General features: G+C 55.4%; 1 long non-coding RNA gene across 2 annotated transcripts; it reads left to right on the forward strand.

Annotated features, from left to right (window-relative positions):
* Window positions 1–23,845: 23,845 nt before the first annotated feature.
* LOC144372354 (uncharacterized) lies at window positions 23,846–25,777 on the forward strand. 2 transcript variants are annotated; one of them, XR_013432370.1, is made up of 4 exons: window positions 23,846–24,170; window positions 24,772–24,824; window positions 25,332–25,530; window positions 25,723–25,777. It is a non-coding gene; the product is annotated as an uncharacterized LOC144372354 (long non-coding RNA). The 2 variants fall into 2 exon arrangements; XR_013432369.1 differs by having other exon boundaries at window positions 23,847–24,126.
* The last annotated feature ends 1,744 nt before the right edge of the window (window positions 25,778–27,521 follow it).

Genomic DNA, 27,521 nt, shown 5'->3' on the forward strand with positions numbered 1-27,521 from the left:
CCTCTCATGTTGTGCGAGGGAGGGAACAGGCACAGGGCAGCTGGTAACTCACAAAGCTCTCGTTACCAGGAAGTGGGTTCAAGTCCATGTCGGGCACCCCTAGTTGGGCACCCCTAGTCGGGCACACCGGTTCACCCATGGCGCTGGCCCTCGGGGGCCGTGGGAGGGAAGTGTAGTCCACAGGCTTCAAAGAACCTGTCGAGGAGGAGCCGCAAGACCCGGCTGAAGGGAGGCGATGTTCTGTGTGGCTCCACTCTGCTAGTGATCGAGGACCCCCACAGCTGCTCCTGGGCAGGAACCATGGCTGCCGTGCGGACAGGGGTCCAGGCCTCAGCGACAGTGCAGGACCCCGGGTGCCCCAGCAGGACTACCGGGATCAGCATCCGAGCAGGGCTCCCGGCCACCCACCGGAGCAGGAATCCCGGCACGACTCCCACACAGGACACCCGCCACTGCCCCTGTGCAGGAACCCTGGCTGCCACCCCCATGTGGACCCCCATCCACCAAAGTGGGGCTCCTCCGGTCACCTCCATCTTGGGACTCTGCAGCCACTACCATAGTCCCCTACACGCTATAGGTTGCCTGCAACTGAGGACATCGCACAGGCACCCACATCTGGAGACAGCCGACAGTCACAACACTGCATGCCACAGAGCCACGTCTATGACACATTGCCCAACACCATGTCCACCACAACCCTCTCCTCATCGCTGAAAGCAGCCACCTCCATCTTGGGACACCTTCATCACCATCTTTAGTTGGGACAACTCCCAGCTTGGAACTCTGGCTGGGCAGGTCCTGACAGTATCCAGCCTCCCCGTCTGCCCGGCACCTGCCACCTGGCACAGTGACTGCCCGATACAAAACAGCTCTCTGGTGACAGGTGCACAGTCCCCAGGGCTCAGCCCACAAGACCTCTAGGAGAGAAAGGTCCCCAGTTAGGAAGTAGAGAGGGAGGGGTGAGTGGGATACAGATTAGAGACTAAACTAGAGACCGGGAACCATGAGGTCTACAGGTGATATAAGGAGAAAGACCAGGCGCCCACATCAGACCAGCGGGCCCCAGAGGAGATCCTTGGGGTGCCGTCTCCCATCAGGAAGGGCAAGTGCCATCCCCCACCTCCAGGAGCCCCGCACCTGAGACCGGCTCTCCCACCCGAATAACCTGCACCATCCTGAGGGTGGAGAAACCAGCTAAGGACAGACAACCCCCCTGTAGGATGAGAAGGGAAGCAGGAGAGATACTGATTTCCAACAAAAATAATCCTGGTTTCCTCATTCGAGGTTTTTCCTCTTGCTCTTTCTTCTCCTGCCCTCACGTCCCCAACATTTGTGAAACCAACTGGGAGGTCTGAATAGTGCATTCCGGTGGTGTTGTCTCTTCTTTTATCTCCTATTTTTACATTTTTATTCTTCTTGATATTGGTGTGTTTGTTTCATGTGCTCTACTAACCTCCTGCTCACTTGTCTACCCCAATCACTTCCGCTCTCTTCTCCTGCTACTAACCAACTCCCTTAGATTCCTTTTTCAGGCTTTCTAAGATGTAATAACTCTATCCTCACCTCCTTCCCCCTCAACATCTCATCCTAACCCCCACCCCCGGTTCTTTGTTCACATCAGAAACTGTAGACCCTTTTGCAAACCTACTGTTTATATTGAAGATAATAATTGAACTATTTCCGAACATTGTGACCAAACTGTATACGTCTTCATAGCAGCTATTTGGTTTCAGGTTGTACTGGTTGTATTGGGGTCTGTTAAGATTATCCTCCCCCTCAAAGGACAGGTATTAAACCCTGCAAGGACACTATAAGCCTGTAGGGTGAAAACGATAAACCATCAGATTGCAGTACTAGAAGGGAAGGCACACAGACAACATAAAAAAAAAAACAAGGGAAGAAAGTGTCCCCAAACCAACCAAGGTTCTACATTATTAGACTCCAGGCCACTACAGCAGAAGGAATTACAGAGAAGGAGTGCAGGGTTACGGTTACGTGATTAAAATGTTGTGTGAATTAAAGGATGACATAAGAGAGCGAATCCAGGCAGCAAAAGACCATTTTAATAAAGAGCTACATAAGCAAATACAGGAAGCAAAAGATTACTTCAATAAGGAGACAAAGGTTCTGAAAAAACAAAAAACAGACAAATCCTTGAAATGAAAGAAACAATAAACCAAATTAAAAGCTCAATAGACAACACCACCAACAGGTTAGATCACTTGGAAGACAGGAGCTCAGACAATTCTTGTCAAAATATATCATCTTGACAAGAACGTTGACCACACAGAGAGGACGGTAAGAAACCATGAGCAGAACACTCAAGAATTGTGGGGTAACATGAAAAGAACAAAGTTAAGAATCATTGGGATAGAGGAAGGCATAGAGATCCAAACCAAAGGAAGGAGCCATCTATTCGATGAAATAATATTAGAAAATTTCCAAACATGAAGAATAAATTGGAAAATCCAATACAAGACACTTATAGGATGCCAAATGTACAAAATCACAACAGATCTCTCCTCATACTGTATGTCTTGCATTTTCATTATGATATTCCTTGGGGTGGATCTGTTAGTTCCAAAAACAGCATGGTATTGGCACCAAAATAGACTTATAGACCAGGGGTACAGAATAGAGGACACAGAGACTAACCAATATAATTACAGTTATCTTACATTAGACAAAGGAGCCAAAAGCATACATTGGGGAAAAGACAACCTCTTCAACAAATAGTGCTGGGAAAACTGGAAATCCACATGCAATAAAATGAAATTAAACCCCTGTCTCTCACCATGCACAAAACTCAACTCAAAGTGGATCAAGGACCTAGGAATTAGACCAGAGACCCTGCACCTAACAAAGGAAAAGTAGGCCCAAGTCTCCATTAGGTAGGATTAGACCCTGACTTCCTTAATAAGACTCCTATAGCTCAAGAATTAAAAACAAAAATCAATAAATGGGATGGATTCAAACTTAAAATCTTCTTCTCAGCAAAAGAAACCACCAATGAGGTGAATAGAGAGCCTAAGGATGGGAGCAAAGTTTTACCAACACACATCACACAGAGCACCAATCTCTAGGGTCTATAAAGAACTCAAAAATCTTAACGCCACAAAAACAAACAACCCAATCAACAAATGGACCAAGGACCTGAACAGACACTTCTCAGAAGAGGATATACAATCAACCAACAAATACATGAAAAAATGTTTATCATCTGTGGCAATTAGAGAAATGCAAATCAAAACTACTCTAAGACATCATCTCACTCCAGTCAGAACGGCAGCTATTGTGAGGACAAACAACAGTAAGTGTTGGCGAGGGTGTGGTGGGACCGCAAATTGGTGCAGCCAATATGGAAAGCAGTAAGGAGATTCCTTGGAAAACTGGGAATGGAACCACCATCTGACCCAGCTATCCCTCTCCTCGGTTTATACCCAAAGGACTTAAGAACAGCATCCTACAGGGACACAGCCACATCAATGTTTATAGCAGCACCATTCACAATAGCTAACCTGTGGAACCAACCTAGATACACCTCAATAGTTGAATGCATAAAGAAAATGTGGTACATATACACAATGGAAAATTACTCAGCATTTAAAAAGAATAAAATCCAGGCATTCGCAGGTAAATGGATGGAGTTGGAGAATATTATGCTAAGAGAAGAAAGTCAATCCCCAAAAAACCAAAAGATGCTGATCCATTAAGGGGATGAGTGGAGAGCATGGGGGGATGGAGGAGCTTCAGATAGGGCAAAAGGTAGGGAGGGTAAGGGAGAGGACAGGGTGGTAGGAAAGATGGTGGAATGAGATGGCCATCATTACCCCAAGTACATGCATGAAGACATGGATGGTGACTCTGAAATGTGTACAACCAGAGACGTGAAAAGTTGTGCTTTATATGGGTAATATGAATTATAATGCACTCTGCTGTCAGGTATAACAAATTACAATAAATAAAAAACAACAACAACAACAAAAGAACTTGTGAGGCCCGATTATGTCATGGCCCAGGCTATGTGGGCAGTGACCAAACAGACTCCATTTTGCCCTGAGCCTCCACGTCATGTTAGAAAGCCTTCTCCCAGGGAAAACCCTGCCTCTGCGCCTGTCAACAGTTGCCTAGCATAGCATGCTTGCCAACACAAAATGGTGATTCTTACACAATGTAAAAGTGTTCTCTCTTGGGTTCCCATCTTCCCTGGACCATGTGCCCTGGCAGAGACTGACTCTCTAGACGTTGGTGACCATTCTGTAACTTGTACACAACTAGGGACCTTTTGGCCACTCCCTTTTCTGCTTATGATTTTAGATCTCATGACGTTTGTTTATGGTTTTGAATCATATCAACAGCCACTTCTACTTTAAGATGGTTTTGGACTATAAAAGGTGTACTCAGACCCCGAGAGGGTCAAAGGGTGTAGACCTGCAGCCTGCCCTTGGCCTGCCTGCTGGTGGATCTGGACCACAGGCTGGTGAATAAAGTTTCCATTCCCGGCTTAGAGATTGACTGAGTGATTTATTGCAATCCCACCTCAACATTTACAGGTCCCTTTGAAAGGATAAAAGAAACTGAAGTTAAAATGTAAAGGACCAGGTATTGTAGAGTTTCTAAGCTGCAAAGCCTGAGTTAAAATGTAAAGGACCAGGTATTGTAGAGTTTCTAAGCTGCAAAGCCTGAGTTAAAATGTAAAGAACCAGGTATTGTTAAGTTTCTATGCTACACTCAAAGCCTGAAATTCCTGTAGCTGTTAGAACAATTCCCGGGACTGCCCATTAAATAATCCTCCTTGACCACTTAGTTGTTTAACAACTTGGACCCTGTGCAGCTAGGCACGTAGGCACCTCAGGGCCCAAACCAATCAGTTTGAATGTATCCCCCTCCTTAGGAGTGACCTATCACTCCCGCCCTACCTGTTCCCGCCAATGAATGTACTAATCATGTTTGAGAGTCGTTGTTTGATTTTCCCGCACCTCATGATGATTTGCTCTGATGTATGCAAAGCCCCCACCCTCCCCAAAAAGTGTACTTAAGCACTGCTCAACCCCTGCTCCGGGCTCTTGGTCGCTGTCCCTTCTTGAGTGAGCCTGGAGCCTCAGTGCACTGGATCCTCAATAAATCCCCTTTTGCTGTTGCATGAGTCGGTCTCTTGGTGGTCTCTTCCTCCATCGTTCGCCAGACCCTTACACCTTTGTAGGAGTGGGAGTGGGTCACACCTGGTTATGGAAGGGGACAAAGCACCCCACCAGCCTGTGCTTCATTCCAAGGTTCCGAGGTGCTCCACCTTAAACAGAGCTGATGACTTTTTAAAAAATCGAATAAATTAAAAGAGATGAACCAAGGCTTAATCAAGCAACTCATTTCAACCTCTCCAGAAATGGAAGGCACTAGAGTATGCAAATCCAGTGTTAATCTGCGCTTGGCTAAAGCATCATCGGCAGCTTGCTTTCTATGCAAATAGGACCCAGAGTGAACAGAACCGGTGACTTTCCGTGGCTGGGCTTGTTTTCTTTGTAAATTGATTTTTACCTCAAAAGACTTGAAATTTCTCACAAATAGCTCACGTGCACACCCCCGCACTGCAGTATTTTTGGTCTGGATTTATTTCATCCATTTCTGAATCAAGAATTCCCTTTAGACCTGCCCAGGACCCTGGGATGCCAGACATGGCGTCCCCCCAGCCCCAGCATGACCACAGGGGCAGGGTGGGAAATTACGGGAGATGGCACCAAGAGCCACGGAGGCTTAAAAGCCACCTCCCCAAGAGTGCTCAAGCATGAGACTGTACATTTTATATGCAGATCTGCCTCGTCTTTGAGAGTAAGTGGACACTTAACTCCAGAGCCTTTTTGCAATTCCCTGTTACCCGCAGGGAATCAGCCGTCAATAAAGTCAAACCCACTTCCTGAACAAAGAGTTCCGGAAAACTTTCCTTTTAGCGAGGCAGCGGACTCACCAGGCTCCTAAGCGCTGTTGAAAGATTCCAGTTTGGACCCAGCTCTTGGGAGGCTGAGCGCCCCCTCCCTGGGCCCCGCAGGGCTGTGCTGCAGAACCTGGGAAAGCAGGCACACCCTGGCCTCCAGCTCAGCGGCCAGGGGCTGGTGGTGTGAAGGAGGAAAGAACCGAAGGAAAAGGGGGCCATGCTTCCAGACGCTGGTGCAGAAAGAGACCTTCTGGGTAGGACCCAAAGCACAGGCAACAAGCAAAACTCGACAAATGGTGCTACGTCCAACTAAAAGGCTCCCGCACCACACAGGACACAGTCAGCAGTGAGAAGAAATGACCTGGAAAACGAGAGGAAGTCTTGCCTGCCATGATCGGCCAGCGGGTCAGTGACAGAATCTGCAAGGAACCCAGGGCCTCGTGACAGAAACCCAGGCAGTCCCATTTAAAAAAAGGGGAAATGATCTGAGTGGACCTCTTCTCCAAAAAAGAAACACAAACAGCGACTTGTGCACAGAAAAGTGATGGGTGTGGTTGTCCACAGGGAATGCAAAATGAAATTCCAACCAGGACAGGGCCATGGAAATACAGCACCCGAAAAGCCCCTAGGTCCATGTATGAAGGCATGAATGGTGTGGCTGGACTTCGTGTCCAACCAGAGAAATGAAAACTTGGGCTCCGTTTGTGTACTACGAGTTGAAAGACATCCTGTCCTCATGTAGAACCAGCTGGAACAAGTAAATGAATGCATTTTAAAATGTGAATTAAAAAAAAACACAAAAAACAACAAATACTGGCAAGGGTGTGGAGAAGAGGGACCCTCGGGCACTGCTGATAGGAGTAGCAGTCGGCACAGCCTGGAGTTTCCTGGGAACTCTAAGACAGCCTGCCTCCTGGTCCAGCCAACCCACGCCTGGGTGGGAATCTAAAGGAAAGAAAAATCAGAATGCAAAAGAAACACTTGCCTGTGTTTATGGCAGCCTCATCCGCGGTTGCTAAGTTAAGGAACTGGTCCAGGTCCCCGTCAACAGATGGATAGACAGGAAAATTCAGGGGATACATGCACAATCGAGTACTATTCAGCCACAAAGAAGAACAAAGTCCTGTCATTTACAGCAAACTCGATGGAGCTGGAGGACATTAAGTGAAGTGAGCCATAACAGAAAGGTGTACACTGAAGAAGCGTCGGCCTCCAAGTGGGAAAGTGGTGGCCAGGGCCTGGGAAGGGTGCTAGGGTGGGGTGGAAAGAGATTAGTGCACACTGTACACATGTCTGGAATTGTCACCCAGAGCCCCAGTCACCAGAACTCAGTCATCCAGAACCCAGAACCAAGCCATGTAGAACCCCAGTCACCAGAACCCAGTCACCCACAACCCCAGTCACCCAGAACCCCAGTCCACAGAACCCAGTCACCTAGAACCCAGTCACCCAGAACCCAGAACCCAGAACCCAGCCACCAGAACCCTGTCACTCGGTACCCAGAACCAAGCCATGTAGAACCCCAGTCACCCAGAACCCAGTCACCCAGAACCTCAGTCACCAGAACCCAGTCACCCAGAACCCCAGTCACCAGAACCCCAGTCACCCAGAACCCCAGTCACCCAGAATCCAGTCACCCAGAAACCAGTCACCCAGAACCCAGAACCCAGTCACCCAGAACCAAGAACCCAGTCACCAGAACCCAGTCACACAGAACCCAGAACCCAGCCATGTAGAACCCCAGTCACCAGAACCCAGTCACCCAGAACCCAGTCACCCAGAACCCAATCACCCAGAACCCAATCACCCAGAATCCCAGTCCACAGAACCCAGTCACCTAGAACCCAGTCACCCAGAACCCAGAACCCAGAACCCAGCCACCAGAACCCAGTCACCCGGAACACAGAACCAAGCCACGTAGAACCCCAGTCACCCAGAACCCAGTCACCCAGAACCTCAGTCACCAGAACCCAGTCACCCAGAACCTCAGTCACCAGAACCCAGTCACCCAGAACCTCAGTCACCAGAACCCAGTCACCCAGAACCCAGTCACCTAGAACCCAGTCACCCAGAACCCAGAACCCAGCCACCAGAACCCAGTCACCTGGAACCCAGAACCAAGCCACGTAGAACCCCAGTCACCCAGAACCCAGTCACCCAGAACCTCAGTCACCAGAACCCAGTCACCCAGAACCTCAGTCACCAGAACCCAGTCACCCAGAACCCCAGTCACCCAGAACCTCAGTCACCGAGAACCCAGAACCCAGTCACCCAGAACCTAGAACCCAGTCACCCAGAACCCAGTCACCAGAACCCAGAACCCAGTCACCCAGTCACCCAGTCACCCAGAACCCAGAACCCAGTCACCAGAACCCAGTCACACAGAACCCAGAACCCAGTCACCAGAACCCAGTCACCCAGAACCCAGTCACACAGAACCTAGAACCCAGGCACCCAGAACCCAGTCACCCAGAACCCAGTCACCCAGAACCCAGTCACCAGAACCCAGAACCCAGTCACCCAGAATCCCAGTCACCCAGAACCCAGTCACCCAGAACCCAGAACCCAGTCACCAAAACCCAAAACCCAGAACCCAGTCACCCAGAACGCAGAACCCAGTCCACAGAACCCAGTCACAAGAACCCAGTCACCCAGAATCCCAGTCCACAGAACCCAGATCCCAGTCACCCAGAACCCAGTCACCCAGAACCCAGTCACCCAGAACCCAGAACCCAGAACCCAGTCACCCAGAACCCAGTCACCCAGAATTCCAGTCCACAGAACCCAGTCACAAGAACCCAGTCACCCAGAATCCCAGTCCACAGAACCCAGAACCCAGTCACCCAGAACCCAGTCACCCAGAACCCAGTCACCCAGAACCCAGAACCCAGAACCCAGTCACCCAGAACCCAGAACCCAGCCACGTAGAACCCCAGTCACCCAGAACCCAGTCACCCAGAACCCAGCCACGTAGAACCCCAGTCACCAGAACCTAGTCACCCAGAACCCAGAACCCAGTCACACAGAACCCAGAACCCAGAACCCAGAACCCAGTCACATAGCGCCCCAGTTGTGGACACCACACCGCCCAGCTTCCTGTGCCAGCCTCTGCGCTGTGTGCCACCCGCAGCGCCAGGCCCTGGAGACGCAGGGCCAGGCAGAGGTGCACCGTGCGGGGTGAGGTTGTCTCTGCCTCTGGCCCAGAGTGGAGGTCACAGCCCTGGGCAGGAAGGCTCCTGGGACAGGAGAGCGGGTCATTGGAGGAGGCAGCCCCTGGGCAGAGCCTTACGGGTGCCGAAGAGGCGGTGAGGAGAGGGAACAGGTCAGGACAGCCCTTGCCGGCAGGGGACGGCAGTGACAGTGTGGGAAGCAGCGCGCACACAGTGCCAGCTTGCCCGGGCGCTGGGGAGCAGGGCCCCTCCAGGGAGAAATATGTATCATACAGCCCTTCCTCCTGCTCCCGGACTCCTCACAAAGGCCCGACCTGGGCCCTGGGGACGTGGAGGCCAGGGCAGCAGGGGCAGAGCTGGGAGAAGGCCAGGTGGGCCGGGGCCAGGGCGACGGGACAGCTCGCAGGCCTGGGCAGTCTGAGGGCAGAGCCACGGGACGCTGCTGGCAGGAGAAAGGCACAGTCGGACTGTGCTGGACCCATAGTCCTGGAAGGCCTGGCTCCCCCAAATCGTCCCTGACCTGCCAGACACGGTGCCACCAAAGGCTGTGGCAGGCACTCAGCTCCCAGAGAGGGAGGCAGGCCCTGGCCTGACCGCTAGAGAGAACTGGGGCTGCCAGAGCCGAGGCTTGGTGAGGTGGGCGGGTGAGGTGGGCCGCTAAGGGAGGCAGGGGAGGCAGGCAGGTGAGTGAGTGGGTGAGTGGAGTGGTGAGGAGGCAGGGAGCTGGCAGGGAGGTGAGTGAGGCTGGCAGGGGAGGTGAGTGGTGAGGAGGCAGGGAGCTGGCAGGGAGGTGGCAGGGAGCTGGACTTTGCGAGACAACAGCAGGCGTGACAGAACCCACCCAGTGGATAGAGTGTGGCCCTGATGTGGCACACCTGGGGTGGGAGGAGGATGCCCAGCACCATGCTGGGTCTGGGAGAGAAGCATCTGCCATGGCAACAGGCGCCCACAGCGCACCTCACATCCTGCAGGCGCACAGCGGGGCCCCTGCTGTCCTCCTGGCCAAGGGACTCCTCTGGATGTGATGGCCACAGACCCAGACCTGCCCTACCCATCAGGGCCCTCCCAGGGAGCAGGAGTGTCCAGTCGTCCCCACCAAGGCAGGAGAGGACGAGGACGGTGAGGGCTCAGGACAGACGGGACCAGCGGAGCCACAGGAGGCGCCAGGCAGCCCAGCGGATTAAAGTCACAGCTGACGGGAAGGAGCTGATCTGGGCCTCTCCTGCACCCCCCGGGGGCCTGGCGGGAATCTCAAGCTCTGGAGCCCCCAACCCCGACCCAGGGACCCGGAGTCCCCCACCCGGCCTCCCAGCCTTTCCAGCGGGTCCACTCGTGACTGAATCACAACACACTCCCTGGCAGAAGAACTTCACCAGACCGCGAAGCCCAGTTGCTGTGTCCTCAGATCCTGCACCTGGGGCCAAGAGAGGGGACCTCACAGAACTCAGCACATTTCGCAGCAGAGCCGGCGGGCTGGGGCGGAGAGTAGGGCAGTCGGCCAGACATGTCTCCTGTGGCTCCTGTCAGGACACGCGGCAGCGTCTGCTGCTGTCATGCGGCACCGTGTCTTGCTGCGGTGAAGGCCACTGTGGTCATGTCTCTGCTCAGAACACGCGTCAAGCACGACGTTCTGGGGGCCATGGTCATGGTCGAGTCAGGACGGAGAGGGACGTGCTTTCGTCCCCAGCCCTGGCTGGAGGTCTGCCCAGACTGCGCATGGAGAAGCAGACCACCAATGCAGCGTTGGAGAGGCAGCAGCGAAGGTCAGCGCTGTCCATGGTGGCCTGGCAGCCACAGGGAAAGCCCAGGGAAACGGCGGTCAACTCTGGCCCAGATGAGAGGGCCTGTCCAGGCAGCGACCCGACCCCAGCACCGATGCCTTCTGTCCAGAGATGAAGGACACCAAAACCAACGCTTGGAACACCCAACCTCAGCAACAGGGGACAAGCCCAGGTGCGGACAGTAAGCCCCCAGAGACCGCGACGGGGCCATGCACAGAGCTCCACAGAGACAAAGACGCAGTCTCTGGGCATCGCCCGCCGCGTGCATGGCCAGAGCCCACGCACTTCAGTAAAGACCCAAACAGGGCTCTTCACGGACTCAACGATCCTGCTCTGAGAGCCACGAGGAAGAAAGGAGAGTTGGGAACACGGAGGGCCTCCGAACACCAGGCAACGAAGAGGGGTGCTCCCTGGGACAGGTGGATAGGTGGTCCAGTCCTCAGGCACAGAAGGAACGCAGACCGTCACCCCCAGGACAGGGACTGCCACGGAGCAGCGAGGAGGCCACGGACCCACCAGGTCAGGGTGAATGGCGACAATGGAGAAAATGATGGAATTTCATTGACGGGTCACTGCTGCATGTCACCTCCTGGGGACAGAACCAGACAGCGAGCCCTTCACTGCCCTGACTCACGTGGATCAGGAAAACAGCCGCAGAACAAAGCTCTGCAAAAGCCAAACGTCACTTTATTTCTGGGGAGCACGGAGCTGGAGGGCCGGCTGGTGTGGCCTGAGGGTGTCCCCAGGACCCCAGGTCCTGGACTCTGGCTTCCTCTCATGCCATGGGATGTCCCTCTGACACACGCTACCCCCATGAAGTCACGCACTCCTAAGCCACCTGATGGACTGCCCAGCCTTGGGCTTTCCTCCTCCAAACCTGAGAACGGAATAGACTTTCTTCTCTGATACTTTGTTACAGCTGCAGGAAATGGGCTAAGCCAGCGCAGGGATGAGCAATCCTCTAACGGCCTTCTCAAGGTGGCCGGGCCTCTTGACCAGTCCCAGATACGCTGGCAGGCAGCCTTCCTCTGGCAGAGCATGGACCACCCTGGAGGACCAGGGAGTGCTCAGAGAGCCGCTCCTGAGAGCAAAGGAAGTTACCAGACAGGGCTGCTCTCCAAACCTGCGATCGGACGGCCCCAAACTTACAGAGGGGACAGGGGTGGCAAAGCGACCCAACCCAGGGGGCAGTGGGCAGAAACAGTGGGAGAAGAGCCCCTCTGTCACATGCACATGTGAGCGCACACACACACACGCGCGCACACACACACACACACACACACACACACACCCCTCAGGCAGATCCCAGAGGTATGAGAGTTGGTAGCAGAATCTCTAGTGAAACACAGAGGGTCATGCCACACAGAGAAGAAGTATTTTTAAATGAGACACAAGAGGAAAATCATTGAGAAGAAATAAATACGTTGACGACATTAGAATACGAGGCTTCTGGAAAGATTCTCTTACAAAACGAGACAGTGTAATAAAAAAACCACAGCTTGACCTTTGTCTCTGTCTGTCCACTCCAGCTGCCATGACCGGGGCTGCAGACCCATGCCCAGACCTCAGGCGGTCACAGTCCTGTCTCTTCTCTGTGCTTGACCTGGGGAGACAGGAAGTCCCTCTCGTAAGGACACAGTGCTGTCACGCAGGCCCACTGTCACATCCTCATTCCACTTCAGTCTTTCCTCAGAGGCCTCATCTCCAAACACGGCCATCCTGGAGGTCCCAGCTTCACCATGTGGCCTTGGGGACAGGGGCACTCGGTCCATGACACAGGTAACCATCTCCCAGCCAATATCCAGGCTGAGTAGGAGGCCACGTTGGCAAGGCCTGAAGAGGGGTCCACTCTGGGGCAAGGGAGATACGGGGTCAAGGGAAACCCCAGGTCTCTGGCACAAGCCACCGTGGACGGAGGTGCCCTTCCCTCCATGTGTGCAGTCACACGCTCTTACACACCATGTATATTAAAATACACGTTTACACTCACATGTGCACTACATGAGCACACCTAGATAACACGTGGGTTGCACGCACACCGATATGTGCGTACATGTCACACATGTGCATTCACTCACAGTGCGTGTCCACACACTCATAAGGCATGTTTATACTCGCCCTCCACACACCCCACGTTGACCCACAGTCCACATGTGCATACATGTATGTCCTGCACATGGCCACACACACCTTTCCCCTCCCTAGGGACAGAGGCAGGCCTCCTGTGGGGGTGGGGGATGCTGACTGTTTTGGACGTGGTGACATGTTGAGACACAGAGTATCTGTGGGTCACCCTGGAGAGGTTAGGGACAGGCCACAGAGACGCTGGGGGCCAGAAGCCCACCCAGTGCTTTGGAGCTGAGGTTGGGGATGGTCGGCCTCCGGGTATATGACACCGTCCAGGAAAGAGGTGGAGGGACTCTGAGGCCCAGGCAGCTGGCAGGGATTCCTTTGTCCCCCAGCCATGTGACCGCTGGCCAGGAGTCCCTGTGGGCTGGAGCCCCGGGCAGTGGCTCTTGTTCCCTGTGCTTCCCTGGCTCCAGGCTCCAGGTGCACCCCCTAGGACTCAGCCTCGGCCCACTTGGCTCTGTTCTGGGTGACGTTGGGCACAGTTGGTCACAGGCCCTCTGCTCCCTGCCCCGCGGACCTCCCGAGGCTGCTGTGAAACACGGGAGGACACGGGCAGTGAAAGGCCGACCCTGTCCCGGGCTCAGCCTCCGTATGAGCGCCTGCTGGGGGCAGGGATCTCCCTGGGCCTGAGAGGGGAGGCCCCGGGTGAGGATGGCACTCCAGGCCTCACAGCCCTAAGGGACTGAGGCAGAGCTGTTGGCACCTGTCTACACCTGGGCCAGCGAGTGCCTTGTAAAATGCAGACCCGCGAGCTGTTGTGGTGATTTTATCCCGGGGCTCTCAGATTTCTGACCTCTTTCTCACACCATTCTGTGGACACCATCCTTTGCTCCTCCCTCGGTGTGCAGACCCCACGGTCACTAGATTCTGTATTGCACCAGAGCTCTCATACCGTCCATCATCCCGCAGACGGTGTGGGTATTAGACTGGGGCTTGGTGGAGGATCCCGGAGCTTCTGAGCAAATGGGTGGTGGGATCCAGGACAATGCAGCAGAACGGGGGGCACTGACGCGTCCCCTTCAGTCTCCAGCTGGCTGGATGCCTGGCAAAGAAGCCGACTCCCACGGGGGCCAGCTGCTCAGGACCCTCCCGTCATCGGGGCCTTACAAAACCACGGTGGCCCAGCTGGCCCCGGGCTGGGCTGGCTGAAGGCTGGACTCACCAGGACGTCCATGGAAATGAAGCTGGGCGTCCTCACAGCTGGCCTCTTCCACTGAGTCTTCTGTCAACAGAACCTTGACCCTGGGCCTGGGGGTTGGTGGAGGAGGCCACTGGGCCTGGGGGTTGGTGGAGAGGCCACAGGCCCTGGGGACCCGGCCAGAAGGAAGCTGAGCCTGGGCTCACTCTTGTGTTAATGGGCGATTCCACAATTACAGCCACTTCTCCACCTGGTTTGGTTACGGCTGGTGCCACAGAAGCCACAGTCCAGGGGACTTCGACCACGCATCTGGGGGCTGGAGGTTTGGTATCGAGGTGCAGCAGACGGGCGTCTCCGGGGTCCCTCCTGGGCTTGCGGTGCCGTCTTCTCCCTGGGTCCTCACGTGGTCTTTCCCGTGTGTGCTAATCCCGTCTTTTAAGGTCATCGGTCCTGCAGGAGAGGGCCACACCACAGACCTCCTTACCGTTTGTAGCCCTGGCCTCCAAACACAGTCACGTTCTGAGAATAAGGAGAGGGCGCTATGGGGACCAGCTGCCCGGGTCAGAGCTGCTCTCAGAACCAGGGACTCGGGCCTCTCGTCCTCCTCCCCATACCCTGCCCGGCCCCTCCACGTCAATGACTGAAGACATGCTGCGGTGGGGCCGGCCTGCGTGCGCCTCTCCCGGGGCTGGGGCTAAGGGGCAGCTCGGCCATTTCTCTTCCCCTCTGTCCTTTAACCCGAGAGACTGCAGATGCAGCAAGTCTGAAGGTGCTTGGAATATTTGAAAAATGGCCCCCTGGAAGCCAGAGGGGGGGAAAGGCCAGGGAGTGGTGGGTAGAAGGAGCACAAATTTCAATAGGTCACCCTTCATGCGCTCTGAGTTATTGGGCTGCTCCTTCTGTAATTTCCTCCCTGGCGACAGCCGGAGCCTTTCCCAGGGTGAGGCTTTCCCATAAATCTGGGTGGCGCAGACTCTGGTCCCATCACGCCAGGACCTGGGGCACCACCCTTGCTGGCCGCCTGGAGTCCCGGAGACCTGTCCTAAGACAGGACCCTTGTGGGAGAAGGCAGGAACTGGCCTGCCCCCCAGTTCTCCCAAAGTGAGCCGAGCGCCTGTCGCCACCTCAGCCTGGAAACTCACACGTCACCCACCAGCGACCTGGGAACCCACCAGAATGGTCCTTCCCCTTGATCCAGTGGGCCCCTGATGGCTCCAGGCTTCTAGCCACGGCTGGGCTCTTGTGGTGGCCGGCTACGCCCGGGAGGGCCAGCCAAAGCCCAGGAGCCCAGGAGCCCTGTTTCACGGGGATGGAAAATGTTCCCTGCACTCGGCAACCAGCACGGGGTCGGGAGCTCTGCTGCAGGAACCAGGGAAGAGACCAACTATCCAACAAAAGGCTCGCCTGGCCCCTGACACTCAGGGAGTGACAAGTGAGGTGCAGTGTGACAGGAACTGGGGACAGAGATGAATGCACAGATGCATTTCTTATTTCACAGAGATCTTGTGAGATTAAAAGCTGAAAACCCAACTCGACACCAGACTGCAAAGCTCCCAGTCCCTTCCTGGCTGGTGTCACAATTCTCTGCCAGAGATGAGCCCTGGAACGTCCTCAGCCGTCCCCAGGCTGCACGATACAGGCAGGACCTGCTCCTCTAAAGGGTGCACCCAGCACAGAGGGCACAGAGGGCTCAGAGGACTCAGAGGGCTCAGAGGGCACAGAGGGTGCAGAGGTGGCCCTGTCTGCAGAGCCGCGCCGTGCACATCCTGAATGCAGAGAGCACAGCATGTCAAGGGGCAGCCCCTGCTCTGCAGCGTGGGGACCGGGCAAGGACCACAGGGCACTCGGCAGTGCACCAGTGCAAAAGGCTGGACTTTTTCAACATAACTAAATAGTACCGAATGTGGACAGTTGGTTTTGTTCACAAGGCACAATTGCTGTGTCTACTGTGAAGTTCCTGGAAACAAAGGCACACGACAGCCCGCGGCTCTCTCAGCAGCCAGAGAAGCCACATCAGGACTGCCCAGCCCACCCCGCCACGGGCCCAGCACCGGGCACACAGCACGGAACTCCAGGCACAAGGCTCTCCGGCACCACTGCTCCTCTGCAGGGGCAGGAGTGAGACGTCTGTGCATCGAGCAGCAGGGTCTCCCGCACACACCAGGTGTGTGCACAAGTGTATCATGTGGTGTTTACACGTGTGCAGTCACACATACTTACACACCATGTGTATTAAAATACAAGTTTATGCTCATACACACCACGTGTGCACACCTAGATAACACGTGGGTTGCACACACACTGATATGTGCACACATGTCACACATGTACATTCACACACAGCATGTGCCCACACATGCATAAGGCATGTTTATATGCACACTGCACATACACCCCACGTTTATCCACAGACCACATATGCATACCTGTATATCCTACCCATAGCCACACGCACTGTACGCACCTGTGCACACACGTGTGTAACACAATGCACACACATCGACACCCACACCATGTGCACACTCACACTGCAGGGTATTGTTTCACACACACACATCATGGCAGGATGCACACCATGCTGGGTGAACACTCACCGTGCACGTTGGCACAGTGCACACACCCACATTACACGCACTTTCACACATTCCTCACACCTCCGTTATCACACCCAGCATGTCTCACTCCTACCGACACACCAGGCTGTCACACACACATACACTGCCTCACACCCACCCACACTTCACTCCACACATGCCCTCATTGACACTTCCCGAGACTGCCGAGACCCAGAGGGCCCGCACACCCGCCTGCTCACCCACAGCCCTCACACCTGGCACTCTCCTCTCCTCCCATTCCTGCTGCACACACTCACGCCAGCTCTCACACATGCTCACGGCCTCTCACCATCACACATGCAGAGCTGAGCCGTGTGTGCAGATCAAAGGAGTGATCATGGCTGACGGACGGGGTCAGGTGAACAGGGTCACCCTGAGCAGGGGACACGCACTGTCTAGGCTTCGGTTTGGGGGGACAATGATGCCAGAGGCCAATTGGGTAGAGGCCTTTTGGTTCAGGAGCCCAGAATGTCGATCCCTGTGCCCTCGTTCCTAGGGCTGGTCAGGGGACAGACCTGGGACCAGAGCGGGCCGGCTGCCCTTCTGATAGCAGGGCATCTGCTCTTCTCGTGGACGAAGCTTAGGGCTCTTGGTAAGACCTAAGTCCTCCGGAGCAGCCAGGTCACATCGTCACAGGGTCCTGTCCTCCACTGAGGCCCCCAGGATGGCTTTGCCTGCAGAGGACCTATGAGCAGCTCCCGTGGGTGCCAGCTCTGCTCCAGTCCTTGACCCAGGGCCAAGTCCCCCCACCCCTCCAGGGTGTTCCAGCATGTGCAGGAAATCAGTGCACAGGAGACGGGTGCAAACCACCTCTGGGGTGACTCCCGACAGCAGAGAGCTGGATGGAGCTCAGGGAGGCTGTCTCTGAGGGACAATGGACACTGACCAAGCCAACAAGGGAGGAGCCATGGAGCCTTCCGGGGATGGTGCACAGGGAGGAGGGTAGAGCAAGGGCAAAGGCCCAGGGGCAGACCTCAGGAGATACCACGCTGGAAGGGGGCAGGTGAAGCCTCTGGCTGGCTGGGGGCAACTCGGGTGATCACCGGGGGATTGGTAACTACTAGAGGCTCTAGTCACGGTCACCAGCACAGCCCAACACTGGAGCGGACAGCTCTGGAGGGGAAGGTGTGGGGTCTTCTCAGCAAGGGGTCCCTGCAGGGGTTGGGAGGGGTCCACGGAGCCTTCAGTGGGTTCCTGGCTTGGGACACACAGGAAATGGGGGGTAGACGCACACGTTGAAATATTCTCACTACACAAGACACTCCTGGCTGGGCTTGAGTCCCTGCGGCCAATCGCTGATGTCTGAGTGCCACTTCTCCGTTTTCCTGTGACTTCCCGTAACCCTCTTCCAGAGGCACCCTGCTCAGGACCGTGGCCCCTCAGCCGTGAGTCTCGACGCTGAGGTGGCCAGATGCCCAATGGCCCGCGCTGTTGACTTCTTGCCCAATCCTGGGCCAGCAGCATGGAAACAATTCCCCCAACAAAGATCAAATATTCAAAACCAGAGCGAAGGAGGAAAGGCAGGCTTTATTAAAACGCCTCCATCATCCAAACAGGCGCCTGCAGGACCTCTTTAGTAACTCATCCTCCTAGATGGAAATTATCACCCAAGGAAGAAGGCTAATAAAACTGGCGTCCCCATCAGTCAGCTTAATTCACAGCGTAGCGCTTTCCCCGGCCCATCACGGGCCGCGACTGACAGCCAGCTGAGCATCACCGTTCCCCTGGAGAAGTGCCTCCAAGGGCGGGCAGCGCAGTGCAGCACTGGGCGCTGTCTCTTTCAAGTCGGGGAAGTGCCTTGAGGAGCAGTCGGCAGGGAAGGCACCCTCCCGCCCTTCCTTCCAGACTCGGGCTGCACATGGTTTCTCAAGGTCTCCCCAGGTGAGTGCTCCTCGCACACCTGCAGAGGGGGAGATGGGCTTTATAACGAGGCCCCTCTGCACACAGCCGGCAGCCCCTTCTTCCCAGTGGAGCCCTCCACCAGCCTGGGCTCCCTGAGCATCCTGCTGCCCCCCACCCACATCCTGCGGGGATGCAGCTCTGGGCACTGATGACCCGGGGCTCAGAGTTACCCAAGAAGGGCCAAGGTTGGGGGCCAGGCATGATGCCCGGGATGCACAGGCCAGATGAAAGACACAGTCCCAGGCTCGAGCAAGAAACGGCAACGTCGACGCCCAGAGAAGCGTCTTCAGGACCAGGCTCAGACCCAGGCCTGGCCTGGGGTGACGTGAGAGTCGGGTGGAACCTGAGGTCTCTGACGAATGGGACTCGAGGCCAGAGCACGGGTCCCTGGGGGGATAAGAAGGGGGTGTCGTCAACAGCTGCAGAGGGACCCTAAGTAGCCCCAGTCCCACCACAGTGGCACACTGGGCACCGACCTCCTGCTGCGGGGATGGACGGCTCCCAGGACTCCTGTTCAAACCACTCACTCCCCTCCCCATGTGTCAGTTCCTCCACCACCAGCCGAGAGGGAGGCGGCCCCAGTGTGCCCCCCTCCTGGGTCAGCCTTCAATGAAAGTGCTTTCTTTGTGCAGAACCGAGTGCTGCAGGTGTCCTGCAGGCGTCTGGTGCCTTGGGCAGCAGGCAAGCCCTGCTCCATATCAAAGGTACCCCAGGCTGGGGGCTTCACCAGCAGAATGGGTCCTCGCTAGGCTCTGGAGCCCTGTGGTCCCTGGTCAAGGTGTAGGCAGGCTGGGCCCTGTGAGCCCACGAGAAAGCGCCTGTCCCCGAGCCCACCAGCTCTGCGTGTTGCTGGCCCTGCTACCTGTAGGGCTGCCACCCAGCCATGGCTGTCTTTACATGGTGTCCTCCCCGGGTGTGTGAGGGTCCTTCTCCCTCTGTGCCCTTTCCGTGTCAGAGAAGAATTGTGTACAGGAGAGAAGAGGACCCCAGGTGCCCACACAGAGGGGCTGCGCCCCATCCAGGGCAGCAGAGCCCTTCAGGGAGGGGGAGCGAGAAGCTCAGGGGGTTGGTGGATGGAGACTTCTAGAAAGCACACGGCAGGGTGGGCGGGCAGGCTGCAGGCAAGGCAGAGCCACGGTCAAGGTCAGGGTGACCAGGACTCAGGGAAGGAGTGTGACTGGCGGCTGGTGGAGGATGGAGGCCTTGACCAAGACACCGGGTCCTCCTGGGCTGAGGCCGCCCTGGACGGGCCCAACCTGACATTACCAAGACCCTGTTTCCTTCTCCGAACAGCTGCAGGTCCAGGGAGCCAGCACTTCCGCCTCACGGGGGCTGCAAGCCACCCCACCCTAGAGAGAGCTTCTTTACCTTTAAAATACCCATGGGGAGGACCTCTGCAGGTCAGAGCTGGACTCAGGGGCTGCTGTCCAGGGAAGCCATGCCCTTGTCCTGGGCCAGGGGGACTCAGAGGAGCGTGGCCCTGGCCTGGTCCCAGGGCGAAGCCAGAGCACACCTCTGCAGGGCTGTCCTCCCTGCAAGGAGCGGCTTCCACCAGTGACGGCTGGGCCTGGAGGGATGACCTCATGGCCTGGCTGCTGGGCTCTGCTCCTGTCTGCCGGCCCGGCCCCCCACGCCTGTGCCAAGCACGAGCTTCAAGGAAACCAAGGGACAGGGACGAAAGCCCTGGCTCCACGTCTTCCTGACCCTCCAGCTCGACGCCCTGAAGAGGCCTCCGCTGACCAAGTGCAGTTGACCTCAACTGAACTGGGCTGCGCAAGGCAGGGTGCCCCGGGCCGTGAGGGAGCCCCTGCTTCTCCGTGTCACCTGCCTCCCACGTCCTGTTCAGAGCTGGAGGCCAGGTTCCCTTCCTTGATGGACAGTTTCCCAGTGACCTAACCTGGGCGAGGCCAAGCTCTGAAACGGGAGGAGTGACGCATCTCTTCCCATTCTGCCTTCCGAGTCTGGGGAGGGAGAGTTCTATCTCAAAAGGGCTTTTTTCCCAGCTCCTGAGGGGTGAGTTAGAAACCTCAGGAAGTGACATTTTGTGGCTCCTCTAAAATGGAACAAAACCAGTGTGTGAGAGTGCAGGAGGAACGGAGAGGACGAGGGCACTTTATCAATTCCTTTTTAAAGACCTTCTGTAAGCAGCCAAGGGTTCTTCCAAATTGTGAGACAGAATGACCCTGAATCTTTGGAGGATAAAATTTTGGGCTCATTTGAGAAAAAATCCTCCACATGTTTGCACTGCCTGGTTTCTATGGGAACCTTCGAGGAGCCCCGCGATGCCCGGGAGGGCTATTTTTATATGAAGCCCGCCCTTCACGAAGGAAACGGACAGGGCAGGCGGGAGGCCGGGACGACCCTGGGATGAGGCTGAAAGATGGTGCATCTGCGCTCCAATGAGAGGCCAGCGTCGCGGATCCCGCATGGGCAGGCAGACGGGGCGTCCCTTCTGTTTGCAAGAAGACTCTGAGCGGTGGTCACTGTGTGCCATTGCCCCTCAGGGAGGACCGCAGTCCCTAAGCTGCACCTCCAAACTGGGATCTGCAGGTGGACAGGGACCCTGACCGCGGACAGGGACAGGTGAGGGCAGGAGGTTAGTTGTGGGCTCAGAGCCCTCAGGGAGGGTGCCCAGCTGACTGGGAACAGAGGATCCCGTTTTAGGAACTGGTGCAACCCCCCCACACACAGCAGCCTGCCCTGGGCCTGCCCTGGTCACCTGACCTGGAGATGTCAACGCAGGCCCTTCCCTCTGAGAAAGGAAGAGAAGGAACTTGTGCAGACAGACAAAGGACACCAGCGGCGGCCAGTGTGTGTGGCCAGCTGCAGCTGGCTCCCTGGTTCCTCCTACCCCCGCCGGGAACATGCCCTCCCGCAGCAGCCCAGCAGCCGCCGGAGTAAATACCGTGGGTCTCTTCCAGGTCACATTTCCTCCAAAATAGACCTATTTTAAAAATAATAAGTGAATCAAACAGTAACAGGAAGCTGATGAGGCTAAATGTGAGCACCTGTTTCTTTCTCTCCTACACAAGAAACGAAAATAAACTCACTGTAATGAGAATCAAGTGCAGAAAATGGTGCCTCATTAATGGAGTGCCTGGCTGATTAGCCGCGCTCCCTAGATGTCTCTGTGTCTTCTCTACTGATTGACAGCACAGGGAGAAGAAGGAAGGGGTTCCAGTCAGGGGCGACCGGCCAGGTGCTGGGCTCCATGGAACACTGCCCCTGCTCAGCTCCCAGCACCCGGGACCTGTGGCCTCCAGCCCCGACTCTGCCCACCTGCTGTGGCCAGCAAGGGAAGGTGGCCAGGTGGGGCCGCAGTGTCTCAGTGACCGCTGGGACCACAGAAGACTCCCCACGCCCTAATCCAGCACACATCCCTCCCAGATGTCCCACTACGTGCTGGACACGGTCTTCCCGTGGCACCGTGAGCTCCACACAGGCAGGGGCTCAGAGCCTGGCCCCGGCCCCTTCCTCCCACGAATTCAGCAGCTGCTATGGCGGCTGCTATAGCAAGCACTTGGCCAGTTTTGGCTGGACATAGGAAACTTGTGTCAGATTCCCAGTGGGTTCGTGTCTATGGCTGCTGTAACCAAGTGCCCCAAAACAGTGGCACAAAGCAGCCCAAAGCTCTGGAGGTCAGAGGTCAGAGGTGGGTCCTGGTGGGCTACATTAGGGTGGGGCAGGCAGCCTCTCCTGGGGGCTCCGGGGCAGGACACAGCCCCCAGCCCTTGCAACGTCCAGTGGTGCCCACACCCTGGGCTCAGGGCCCTTCCTCCATCCAAAGGCAGCACACCCGCCCGTCTCTCCTGCCGCCCTCTTTCTGAGACTTTCCCCGGTTCCCTATTTCACTGTGAGCACCCTGAGGTTCCGCCGGACCACCCAGAGAATCCTGGATCATCTCCAGTTGCCGCATGAGGCAAGGTAGTCCTAGAATTAGGACTTGGGCGTCTTTGGAGAATCATTATCTACCGAGAAAATTTCTATCATCAGACCCAACTGGAGATTTTTGAGAGAAAGAAGAAGAGGACAATGTTGGCTTGGTGGCGTGGGCACCCTGTGCTGTCCCCACGAAGCAGGTATTTGATCAATAAATGTTTGTGACGGAGCCTTCCTCACCAACAGGACCTGCACAAAGTGACAGCACTATCTCATCCCAGTGACCCCCCGTGGTAGCCGCCACCAGAGCTGCCATCGCCGGCCAGCATTCAGGGACACTGTCAAACCCGCAAGGTGCTCTGCAACCATGAGCTTCGGGGTCCGTGTTCCCTTTTGCAGAAGAGAAAATGGAAGGTCAAAGACCTGAGGCACACAGTCGAGCTCTACCCTCAATTGCCACGGTGTGTCACATGATCTACAGGGAAAGCCGCTCCCGCTCGGCCAGAAGCTCCCGGGGCTCCAAGAGGAGGTCAGCCACCTCGTGCTGCCTGACCCGGACTCAAAGTCTGCAGGTAAGAGCAGCAGCTCTGGCACATTGGCGGCCCATAGAAGGGCATCGTGCAAAGAAGGGCCAAAGGAGTTACCCATGGGGACAGAGGGTGCGGACTCAAGAATTCCCACCCTCTGTCCCCTGTGCTGTCTCTAAGTCACTCCTTGACACGGCCCGCAGCTGCTGCACGCTTTGTCTCACGTCCACTGATGAGACCCCAATCTACTAGAAAGTGCTGTAGAAAGTCCCTCCAGGCCTGGGGCCCTGACTTGCCAGTGGAGGTCAGTGACTGCAGGTACAGGTGGAGGTCAGAGTGCAACCTGGGGCGTCCTCTCCTGCATTGTTCCATCGGGGGCTGATCATCCCCCGGGGGGGGGGAGGAGAGGGCTGAGCAGGAGCTGCACCGAGCCTTTGGGTCCTGTTCTTCTGAGCCTGATGAGAACAACGGCTGGGCTTCCTGGGAGATGGAGAGAAGCCTTCTCCTCCTGCTTTCCCAGGGGCCCAGATTTTCTGATGGCACCTGCAGGAGGGAGAGCAGGGAGGGAACCCCAGATGAGGAAGCCGGCCTGGCTTGCCCACCCCGACCCGAGGTGGCACTGCCTTGGCCTGGGGGTTTCAGGCACCCACACGGAAGCCGCTATCTCACTGCAGAGGGAGCAACGCACTTCCAAGACAACGGCAGCCTGTGCTGACGCGGGCGTCCAGGTCATCGCAGTGGACGGTGACCCACAAGACAGCCCGCCCTCGGGAAGTGGCCCCCGCGGGGCAGGTCCCCAGGGTACATGAAAGGAGCAGGGGACATTGCAGGTCGATTCCCCAGGGTAATGGCTGAGGTCATTTCAAAGTCACCACCAAACCAGGCAGTTGACAACCCCCTGATTCATCGATTTGCTCATTTGCAGATGTGACCTGCTGGGGCCAGGCTTGATGCCAAGTGACCAGAGCACCAGCGCGTCAGGCCTGTCCAGCATATCTTAAAACACAGAACCCAGGTTCAGCATCATTTCCTGAGAGGATGAGCTCCAGCTGCAGGTATGCTCCAGGGGACGGGTCCTCGTCCACCAGAGTCGGTGCAGGTGGGACTTCGCAGGGGGCAAGTGGCTGGGCTTTGGCTGAGGCAGACTCTACCTTTTTCCCTAAGTCAGATTCGTGGCTCAGCACAGCCTAACGCCGTTCAGTTGCCTGCAGATCCTCCCAGGATGGGGTTTGGGTTAAATGAGATTAAACTGATGGGATTTTTAGAAGGCCAAGGTGAGGCCACTGTTTCACTGGCCACTGATTCAGCCTCCGCTTGCTACAAGTATGCCCGTCAGTCCCCTTGGCATGGAGAACGGATGTCACACTGTGCTGAGCATGCATGGTGCAGGTACCTGGTGCCCATGCTGCTATCCCCCCTCCCACGTCCCCTGAAGTCAGGGCAGCACTGCCCCATGGCAGACTGTCTCCATAGGGCACTCAGCAGGGGCCCCTTGGCACAAATATTTCACCAATTTCCACGAAGTCATGGGTTTGGCTCTAAGTAGGTGGGACACGCTGATCTGTAACTGCAACCTCTACCAAGAGGGGCAGCATGCCCTGCTTGGGGATCCACCTCTCCCTGCCATGGCGGACACCCTCAGCAATCCGGCCGCTTCTGGCCAGCCCACAGCACTGACAGATCAAGTGTTTCTTTACCAGGCAGCAGCTGATTCGTGGACTTCAAGACGGGAATTGGCTGACCACCTCTTCAGGTCAGTGCAGTCGGTCTGGTCAGCTTCACTGTGCCCCATGGGAAAGGCGGCCTGGCTGGCCTGTCCATGCAGCCTCCCTGGGTCCCACTGCAGCAGAGCCTCGCACCCCATCTTCATTAGGCTGCCCAGCAGCCTGCTCTCAAGACGCAGGCAGGAAACCCCGTCCTGTACTCCTGGTGGCCTCGGGGTTGGACATGCACCATGCCCTGGTCCCCTCTGGCACCGGAGGCTGGCTCTCTGCAGCCTCAACCTCAGAGGGAGTCGACCCAGAGCCCCTGAAGTCAGGGGCTTGGAGAAGTGGCTCCTCCGCATTCATTCAGCCCAGACACCTCCAGTGAGCAGGCCTAGGGTCATGGGGCTGGACTCCAGGACACTCGGCATCCAGTTCAGACTTGGAACTGTGCCTCCTCTCCAACGCTGCTCCCTCCTCGTCCGCACGCCCGTCGCTGCTCTTTGGAACACCTTTCCTTTGCCATATGTTACATGTATATCATTTACACATATCAGGGATTATCGACACTCAGACGGCGAAGACGGCCCTCCCCGGACCGGAAGAAGAAGCACGTGGTGGAGAGGAGACAAGGGCTCCGACAAAAGTCCACCTGAAGCCGAGAGTGACCCAGCACCAGGAGTGAGGGCCAGGGACTGACCGCCCAGTGCGCTTTCTGGATCTCTTCACCCCCCACGTCTTGAGGTTTGCCTCCAGGTATTTTATTCAGAATGAGCTTCAGGGGCCGCTTTCCAGTTCACAAATTCTTTCACTTCCACTTGGGGTTTAAAAAATGATTTTCCAATGATTCTATTTTTTATTCCTAGGACCCTTAATTTGGCTTCTTAAAATAATGGATCTATTTTTAGTTCATATCTAATTGATGATTTTTTTTTTTACTTCAAATAGAGAAGAGATACAGAAAATGAAATGAGCTTCCAACATACAGACGGAAAAGAATAAGAACATAGCAAAGGAGAGACATTTGAAGACAGGTGGCCAGAAATTCTCGAGGTTGGACAAAGAATCAGGAGCTCTGAGTTAATGAGCAGACCAAGTGCTAGGCAGGAAGTGTGTCGGTCACGATGACAGTTACAGTGCAGAAAGGAGGAAGAAAAGGCATTCCAAAAGAAGAGCAATGAGACTGCAACGCAGCGTCCTCAGCTGCGATGTGTGTGTGAGGACAAGGAGTGAGCAGCCTCGACGTGCCAGGAGGACTGTGGATATGGTCCTCGGAGTTCCCTGAAACTGCTGTTCAGGGGCAAGGGCAGAGGAGGTCCTCAGAGTTCAGAGAGGGGAACAAGCTTCCCCCTTGGAGATCATTAAGGAGAAAGCTGCTAGGGGACATAGTCCAGCCAGAAGATAAGTGACCGCAGGGGACAGAGCAGCCCACTACAGACAATCCCAGGCAGAGGAATGGAGAAAAGGGTTGTGGCCAATCTATTGAACCCCTGATGAGAATTATTTATTTAAGAAAATTGAATCAAAATATGGGGTGAGAGCAGCAAGAGAAGGAGGTAAAGATGAAATAACTTGAGACTGAATTAGGAAAATAAAACATTGTCATATCAACAGCTTGTGTTTATTGTGGTTTAGGTAAGAGGTACCCCCCAAAAGCTCATGGAAGAGACAGTGAGGCCGGTTCCCAGGTGAGATGACTGGATCAGGAGAGCCTTGACCCGTCAGTGGTTGATCCCCCATAGGATGGACTGGGTGTGGCTGAGCGAGGTGGGTCCCTGGGGGTGGCTTTGGGGTTTCTATATGGGTGAGCTGAGCTCAGTCTCTGTTTCCCCATCACCCTGGGAGCACTTCCCTCCGCCCCGCTCTCCGTCATGACGTGCCCAAGCCCTGAGGAGCAGAGCCGGCCACCTGTGGGCGGAACCTCTGAAAAGGCGAGCCTCAAATAGGTGTTTCCTCCTCTAAAACGGCCCTTGTCAGGATTCTCAGTCACAGTCGTGAAAACGCTGGGTAGAACCCTGTGTTGTAGTTGACTGAATACACGGGGAGAGGTAGTTCAATGGCTCCCAAACCAGAGCCAGACAGGATCACTAAAACTGCATCCCCACGGCCAGAGCCACAGCAGGGAGACAACATGAGCAAGTACTGGTCAGAGCAGGGTCAATGCGGCCAAATGACCTTCCAAAGCCTCTGGAGTCTGTGTTACCTACTTAGATAATGCACGAACCTTCTATGTGCCCCTGGAGGGAGAAATGCTGGAATCCAAGTAGCCGAGAAAGTTGACAATAATTAGAAAAAGATTCACTAAACCATACTTCATGGATCACAGAACCAATCAGGGTGTCAATAACCAAATATCTAAAACTGCTGGGATGAAGTGCCACTTAGCATTAGAACTCCTGAGACATAGCTAAAGCAGCCCTTAAAAGTAAACTCATAGCTCTTGATGCATTTTTAAAATAAGGCTATAAAGCCGACCAGTTAATTATTTGATTTCAGAACCTTCTAAAACAGAGTGATCCATTAGAGAGAAAAAGGAAATAATAAATAAGGGCAGAAATTAACAAACAAAAAGTCAGACAAACTGTGGACGATCCATAAAATCAAAGCTATTTCTTTGGAAACAAATGGAAAAAAAATCGACTGAGTAGGAAGGTCAAGGTCAAGGGAATAATATAGGAAGTGCAGGAACAGGAGGAGTATAGAAAGGGTTCACAGATGCATCAGGAACGCTAGGCATCGAGAACGTC

Source organism: Ictidomys tridecemlineatus, assembly GCF_052094955.1.
Source record: "Ictidomys tridecemlineatus isolate mIctTri1 chromosome 12 unlocalized genomic scaffold, mIctTri1.hap1 SUPER_12_unloc_6, whole genome shotgun sequence".
NCBI lineage: Eukaryota > Metazoa > Chordata > Mammalia > Rodentia > Sciuridae > Ictidomys > Ictidomys tridecemlineatus.